The sequence below is a fragment of the Pelodiscus sinensis genome, chromosome 1 (assembly GCF_052426305.1).
Source record: "Pelodiscus sinensis isolate ZL-2025 chromosome 1, ASM5242630v1, whole genome shotgun sequence".
Taxonomy (NCBI): Eukaryota; Metazoa; Chordata; order Testudines; family Trionychidae; genus Pelodiscus; species Pelodiscus sinensis.
In genome coordinates this window covers 125,633,221-125,640,888 of record NC_143052.1, presented here as the reverse complement: position 1 = coordinate 125,640,888, position 7,668 = coordinate 125,633,221, and positions in this window count along the sequence as shown.

The following is a 7,668-nucleotide window of genomic DNA, read 5'->3' as shown; positions in this document are numbered from 1 at the left end:
TTCTGTCAAGGCTTCAAACACTATGCTGATCTTACTGCTCTGTGTGCCCTGTATGCTCCAAGCACCTAAGAGGGGTAAGCAAGATGGATATTACAGGGCGGGGGATTCCTGTCTGGCTACAGAGCTAGGGGACAGGTTGTGATACTGAGAGTGGCCATTTGTGGCAGCTGCAGCACCAAGAGAGTGGCCAGCAGGGCTGGGGTTCCCCTTGCCAGCATATTGGTAAAGAGCCCTCATGCCCCAAAGCGGGAGCCTACCATCACCATGAAGAGTTTGCAGGCTGCGGGGAAGCCGCTGGAGGGTAGGAAGCCTTCAAAGCTTGGCCTCTCCCCAAACAGACTCCAGGCCATAGAGAGGGCGCTGCAGGAGGGGAGCAGCCCCTGAAGACTCACTCCCACCCCTTCAGGCAGCCTGCAGACCAGGGCAGAGGGGGTGGTAGTCTCTGGAGCTGGCTCTCCCTCAGAGAGGCTGCATGGGAAGAGGGAGGTACAGCTGGAGGGGTCTGCTGCTGCTGGAACCTCATCCCCTCCTCCCCCCAACAACCTGCAGGCTGTGGAGGAGGGTAATTGGGGGGGTCCTGCTGGCAGGAGAGTTCTGCCATGGTCCCCTGGGAGGAGTCACTATGGGAGTTGCACCACCTTCACCACTACGGTTGGCCCCAGTAAGCCCTCCCCCACCACCCTGTGTTTAGCCTCTTGCCCTGAGTCCTGCACCTTCCACCTGCCTTGACTTATGCATTCCCTCCCCCTGCAGTGAGCTCCCCCCACACACCTCCCAACCCTCTGCCCTAAGCTCCCTGCCCCTGAACTCTGCCCTAAGCCACCTACCCCCTACCGCTCCAGCAGCCTGAAAATAAGATCATAGAGAAAACCCAATGTCTGTTGGGAAGAGAATGTAGCTAAACCTATTGTCAGCTGAAAAAGAAATGTTTGGTTTAATTTGGGGTTGTGCAAAAATTGAGGCCACTTCTCCACTCTGGTCTCAGGTGAATCAGAAGAGTATTTGTACCATATTAATATGCCTGAGTAAACCTCCAGGTCAACAATCTATGTCACCTCACATAGAAGCTGGTGACAATCCACACTGTAATTCACGTTACTATGCCTGGGACCAGAGCGGCAGGGCCTGGTGATTTAGAAGGATCTGGGGCTCTGGGTTGCTATAGGCAGCAGCTCGAGCGCTGAGCCCTTTAAATTGCTGCCAGAATGCCATGTGGTGCAGTCCAGTCTACATTGAGGGATAGCTGGAGGAGGCTGCCTCCTAGCCCTGCCCCTTCCACATGAGCCCATGTCCCTCCTGGGGAATCTGGCACTAATGTCCCCATGCATATTCTCCAGGGTCCAGTGAATCGGTCGCCAGCCCTGCCTGGAACCCAGTGTCACTGTTCATGAAACTCCATTTGACATTGAATGGTTAGAAAACTGGAACTTTACTATCTCTAAATAATATGCTGAGAGTCTAATAATATTTTGCTAATATAAGAGTTACAGATGCTTTCTAAATATTTTCCTGGACTCAAGATTGTGACCCCTGCCTAGTTTACAGTACTTTCTTTTCTTGTTTTACATTACTTTAAAAAGTAATAAACAGAGGACTACATTATATAGGCACTGTGCATCCTGTGCATAGAGCTAGAAAATTAGCCAAAGACAAATGTTTTTAAGATATTCCCCTTCCATACCTATACACTAATGGTATTAGGGAGAGCTTTAAAGTAGCTTTCACAGTCTTGCAATTGGTTCCTGCATTTTCACTAAGGTATATGCATACCAGAGACAGAAATGGTAAAAAGAAATGTAAAGTTCAGTAACAAGAGGCACAGTAAGAGAAAGGCATAATGTGTTGAAATGAGAAGAGTTCTCTCTTAAGTAGTAGACAGTGAAGGCTAAGAACTGTTGTTATAGCTGAGGAATTCAGTGACAGCAGAGTCCTTGGGAAACAGGGAAAGCTAAACATAACTGGAAAAGAGCAGTACAATGGAGGTGTTCACCAGTTAGTTACCTCTGACTAAACCCAAGAGGGAAGCAAGGTGAGAAAAGTGGGGGAGGAGGAAGAAGAGAGAGAGGTATGATACTCAACTGACCATTCATTGCTTTGTACCACGCAGTGAGTTCAAGAGCCACATTCAGACAGATCATATACAGGGCAACTCCATTAAAGTCTTAATTTGTTTCTGTTGGGATTTTTGTGGTTCCCAGAGAGTCAGATGCTGGGCAGAATCAAGGGTCTTCAATATTTCAATTCAATTCAACAAGACTTTATTCAATGTGCACAAAGGCACAGCCCCTGGTACTAAAATCAGCCAGAGCCCCTCAAGCAAGAAGCACATGACAATCAGATTCAACCTTTCCATATATGGCTTTGTTTGTCACATGCTAGTACTTCTCCACTATACATGTTGGCTGTGTCTAGATTGGCAAGTTTTTCCGGAAAAACTTGCCAGCTGTCTACACTGGCCGCTTGAATTTCTTCAAGAACACTAACAATGTCATGTAAGATTGTCAGTGTATTGAGGAAATACTATGCTGCTCTCGTTCGGGCAAAAGCTCTCTTGCGCAAATACTTTTGCGCAAGAAGGCCAGTGTAGACAACTGAGAACCGTTTTGCGCAAAAAAGCCCCGATGGTGAAAATGGTGCTTTTAATGGAAAAACTTTTCCGTTAAAAGCATTTGCGGAAAATCATGCCAGTCTAGATATAGCCATTGAGTTCACCTCCCTTCCCTTGGCCTTTTCTAGACTGTTCTATGCTTCTTTAGGCATACCTACTTTCCAATCCACATTTTGTTTAAAATGAACACATGCATACCCTTCAGTTTCCAAAACTTATACAGACAAAGATATTTGTAATAATATAAAGTGAGCACCATGCACTTTGTATTCTGTCTTGTAATTGAAATCAATGTATTTTAAAATGTTTAAAAAAATATATTTAATACATTCCATTTGGCATTCTATTTTTAACAGTGTGATTAAAACTGTAATTAATCATGATTACCTTTTTAACTCACTATTATTATTAATTGTGTGAGTTAAATGAGATTAAGTGATAGCCCTACTTAAAGCCCTAGCTAGAGAAGCACCTATGATTGATGAGAACCATATATGATTCTCACAAGACAGCTCACCTCAAAATCCCATACAAACCCTCCCTTAGACAGGGCACATCACCATACCTCATGCTATATCTTAAACTAAGTGATTTACTTAATGCAGAAGTTCCTAGATGTTATGCAGGAGCTTAAACTAGAGTATCATAATGGTGCCTGTGATTTTTCACCTTAACATTCCTTTAAGACTCCTTGAAAATATCCAAATTCCATAACTATAATCTGAAAGTTCCTACAGTCTACATGGAGAAATAGGCTTTTAGATACAGGCAGTCCCCGAGTTACGCGGCTCCGACTTACGTCAGATCCGTACTTACAAACGGGGCTTTTCTGGCCCCGGAGGACGCGGGCTGCGGGACCGCCCAGACGCGCTGCGGTCCCGCCGCCCGGGTCCTCCGCGGCTTTGCTCCGTGTCTCCCTGGTCTGCTGCCCTCCCCCCCCCGACCGCGTCTCCATGGTCTGCTGGGGGGGCGCACATCTAGTGCGCCCCCCCCCCCAGCAGACCACGCTTTTCTCACGGACACCTGTGGTGCTACTGGACCAAACCGGCAGCACCCCAGCTGCTCTGCCCCAGGCGTCCTGATTCAGCCGCTGCTGTTCAGTTTCAGCAGCACCCCAGCTGCTCTGCCCCAGGCGTCCCCAAGTCAGCCGCTGCTGAAACTGAACAGTGGCTGACTACAGGAAGCCCGAGGCAGAGTTGCTCTGCCCCGGGCTTCCTGGAATCAGCCGCTGATCAGTTTCAGCAGCGGCTGACTTGGGGACACCTGGGGTAGAGCAGCTGGGGTGCTGCCAGGTTGGTCCCCGCAGCGCCGAGGTGCGGCGCTGCGGGGACCTACCCGGCAGTGCCCCAGCTGCTCTGTCCCAGGCGTCCAGATTCAGCTGCTGTTGAAACTGATTAGCGGCTGATTCCAGGAAGCCCGGGGCAGAGAAACTCTGCCTCGGGCTTCCTGTAGTCAGCCGCTGGTCAGTTTCAGCAGCGGCTGAATCTGGACGCCAGTTCCGACTTAAGTACATATTCAACTTAAGTACAAACCTACAGTCCCTATCTTGTACGTAACCCAGGGACTGCCTGTATTAACGTTTTACCAGCGATGCACCGCAACATTTTTGCCTATGGTGAGCCCCTTGTTTCTGGAAGAGATGCAGCATGGCAAACTGAATCAGATGTAGAATGTTCCATAATCTGTATTTTTGTAGTGCAGTCTGTGAATTACAGATTTGCATTATGTTGCAGTATTACTCACTTTTTTGGATTCTTGTTTTTTAAAGGTCATAATAAAAGTAGAATTGAGTTTACTACATAGATGGAATCCTGAATCCTTTGTGTTGAAGTATACTGCATACTAATTATTTTGGGCTCTCCCCTTCCCACTAGCAAAAGACAGCCTTCTAGTAAACTTTTCCAGAGAGTAAGATATTATTTACCTTGTACTCCAAGTGGTTGGTAGCCCGTCCAATTCTTTCCTACACCCTACCTGCCCCTCCCCATCCAGCAGACTTTAATGATGCAGATGGAAAAATAAAGACAAATACTCTCATGTAATGAACTAGAGTTGAAAATACTCCATGATGAGAAATTACCCATGACTCAGGCAGTTTTACTTAGGTGTTATTCCTGTTTTTGCAAAAAGATAAGAGTCCCAAAGCCAGACTAAAAGGAATGTCTTATGTTATGATCTACAGGCTTATTGGTCAGTTTCAGTCACTATCTCCCTTGCAAAGCAAATACTTGTAATTCATGTACTGAGACACTGGAACGTGGTAAAACTCTTGTACAACTGCATTCTATTATCACTGAATTAAAGACTCTAAAAAATTGACCTAATGTCACAGAGGGAACTAGCCCTGGAATTCAGCGCATTTCTCAAACTTTAGTACATCCACTGATTGGTTTTTGCATCTCAGACCTGAGCATTTAATCAAATCTAGGATTCTGTCTTTTTATTTTTCTACTATGAGAGAATTGTAGAAACAAAGACAATCTACCCCTCCTTAAAGAAGGCTACAGTGATGTACATACCACTCATATTTATTTGCCTGGGTAATATTACAAGAAGGAATTCTGGTGGCATGACTTCTGGGAAAGAACTCCGAATACGCAGTAGTTGTATATAGTTTTCCAGGATTGTGGGTACTCTCAAGTTTGTTTAGGTTATAGCCATTTTCTACTTCATGTTGTGTTTTTGTCACACTTGCAAGCTAAAGAGATCAGTATTTGGTAGGGAGATTTTTAAAGAACATTTGAGGATATACAGGATTTGGTACTGGTAAGTCAGTAGATGGCACTCTTCCTTGTGATTCTATACTGAGCTAAAGCCCAGCATTGCAACAGCAGAGGATTGTGTTGCTGGAAGTTTGTAGTTCTGATAAGCTATGCAACGGGGCTGATAACTTGCAATATGTTTTGTAGTGAGCAGCAGAGATCTCCAGGTCTCCTAGTCAAACATAAGCTTGGGTAATTAAATGCGGCCTACCTACCTTCCTCTTGTGTCAGACATCCCAATATTAGCAGCACCTTTTGATATTAGGGGTTGCCCTCACCCTAAAAAAGTGTCCCCATTTTTCACATTTGCTAACTGGTCATCTTACTTGATTGGTTCTTCACTTCTTGTTGCATAGCATTGCTATCTTATTATATATTTAGGAATGTGTCTCTGTCTGTCTGTCTGTGAGTTCATTTATTTAAGAACTTCTCCTAAACAGTAAGAGCTAGGACCACCAAATTTGGTATACAGATGCATAATTTAAGACAAGGTAAGGGTTTGGTTGTACCAGGACAATGTAGGGATGTAAATGACTAGTGATGCGACTAGTCACTTCCCCCCTGTTGCTGCACCTCAGAGAGAGGCAGCAAGGATGGGAGCAGGAGCCAGCCCTGGGGGGAGCCGGCTTAAAAGCCAGTTCCCCCCAGCACTGTCTCTGGAGGGGTCAGGGGAGGTAGAGGCACAGCAAAAACAGCATAAGTGGAGACTGAAGCAGTCCCCACTCATGCCCCTTCTTCTGCGATTCTGCTTTTGAAATGTACAAGAGCGTGGAGTCCCCTTCTGGCCATACACTCACTGCGGGGCTTCCTTTTGAAATGTACAAGAGCCCCTAGGCAAAATTGTGTATTTTCTTAGATTTGTTCTCAGAAACAACTAAACAGTTTTGCTTTGAAATTAAGAAAAAAAAATCAATCTGAGGCAGACACCTGACAGGGAAAATTTCAGCCCAAATGCTTAAAGTATGGCAAAGTTATAGACAACTGAAAACATGGTCTGATAATGGGAAGTCTTAAATGTGTTCTATATTGGGCAACCTTAATAATAGGCAGGGTCATCAGCCCCATCTATAATCAGTTATTGATAAAGTAGCCCACACAGAATGCAGACACTATAGAAATTTCAAGACTTGTTGCATGCTACTAACTGAAACATTGTGTTGAGGTTTGTTACCAATGATGTAATTTCAGTGGAGCTAGAGTTAAGAATTCACAGTACTGTATATGCTTATAATTGGTGCTATGTAAGACCATGCTCAGAATGGGCAGTGGATAGTAAACCTGAACCAAATTAAGCTCTATGCATATCTATTCAGAATGCTGCTGCAGAGATAATTTTCCTAACCAGGTACTTTGAGCATGTCACCCTTCAATGGCTTCTCCTTCTCCATCACATATTTGTCCTCACTTTCAAGGCCTTTTGCTTTCTATCTGCACCCTACCTATTACCACTCATTCACTACTGAGAGATTGATTCCTGTCTCTAGTGAGCTCATGATAATAGCCTCCATGGCTCACGTGTTGCATTTTCAAATATGCATATTCATACTGTCTCTCATGCTGTACCTCATGCTTGGAAGGAGCATGAGAAAAGGTATGCAAAGCAGCTTCCTTTTTTTTCTTCAAATGTCTCCATAAACTCTCCTTTGTATGATACTTACAAAAAGGGATACAATGGTTAGATTGCTGGTGTACAGAGACCTGTTTTGCAGACTACTAGTCTTTCTTTGTTTCCTTGTACTCTCCCATTGATCTGTCTATTGTTTTTTGCCTTATACTTAGATTGGGTCAGGTCCAATCTTTGGGTCAGGTCCAATCTTTTTATTCTGCTTATACAGCACCTAGCACAATGTAGTCCTGATCCTGGACTAAGTCTATTACATGCTATGATGAAAACAGTAATCATTATCATCAAGTGGTGCTGACGCTCACTGTGCGTTGTGCATGATAAATCTGAATCAGGATAATTTACCAAATTAAGTTACTCTGTTATCAGCCAAGTGATTTAAGTGGATCTGGGAGTTTTCTTTGATTTAACAAAATGTGTTTAAAATGATTTTTGTTAAACTGGTGCTGGTTCTCACACTAGTGTTCTACAGTGCCCTGCTGGCCATACAGTCTCTCAGAATGCATCGCTTCTGACTGGGTGTCCAGAATGCATTGTGAGTGAAGTTGTTTAGCTCAGTACGACTGGTTCAGTACAGTAGGTGTGAATGTGCTGGCACATTTTTTTCTTTAATTGGTTGTTACAGATGGTTCAACTTGATGGCATAGATAAAGTCTTTGAAATAGCTGGGAATT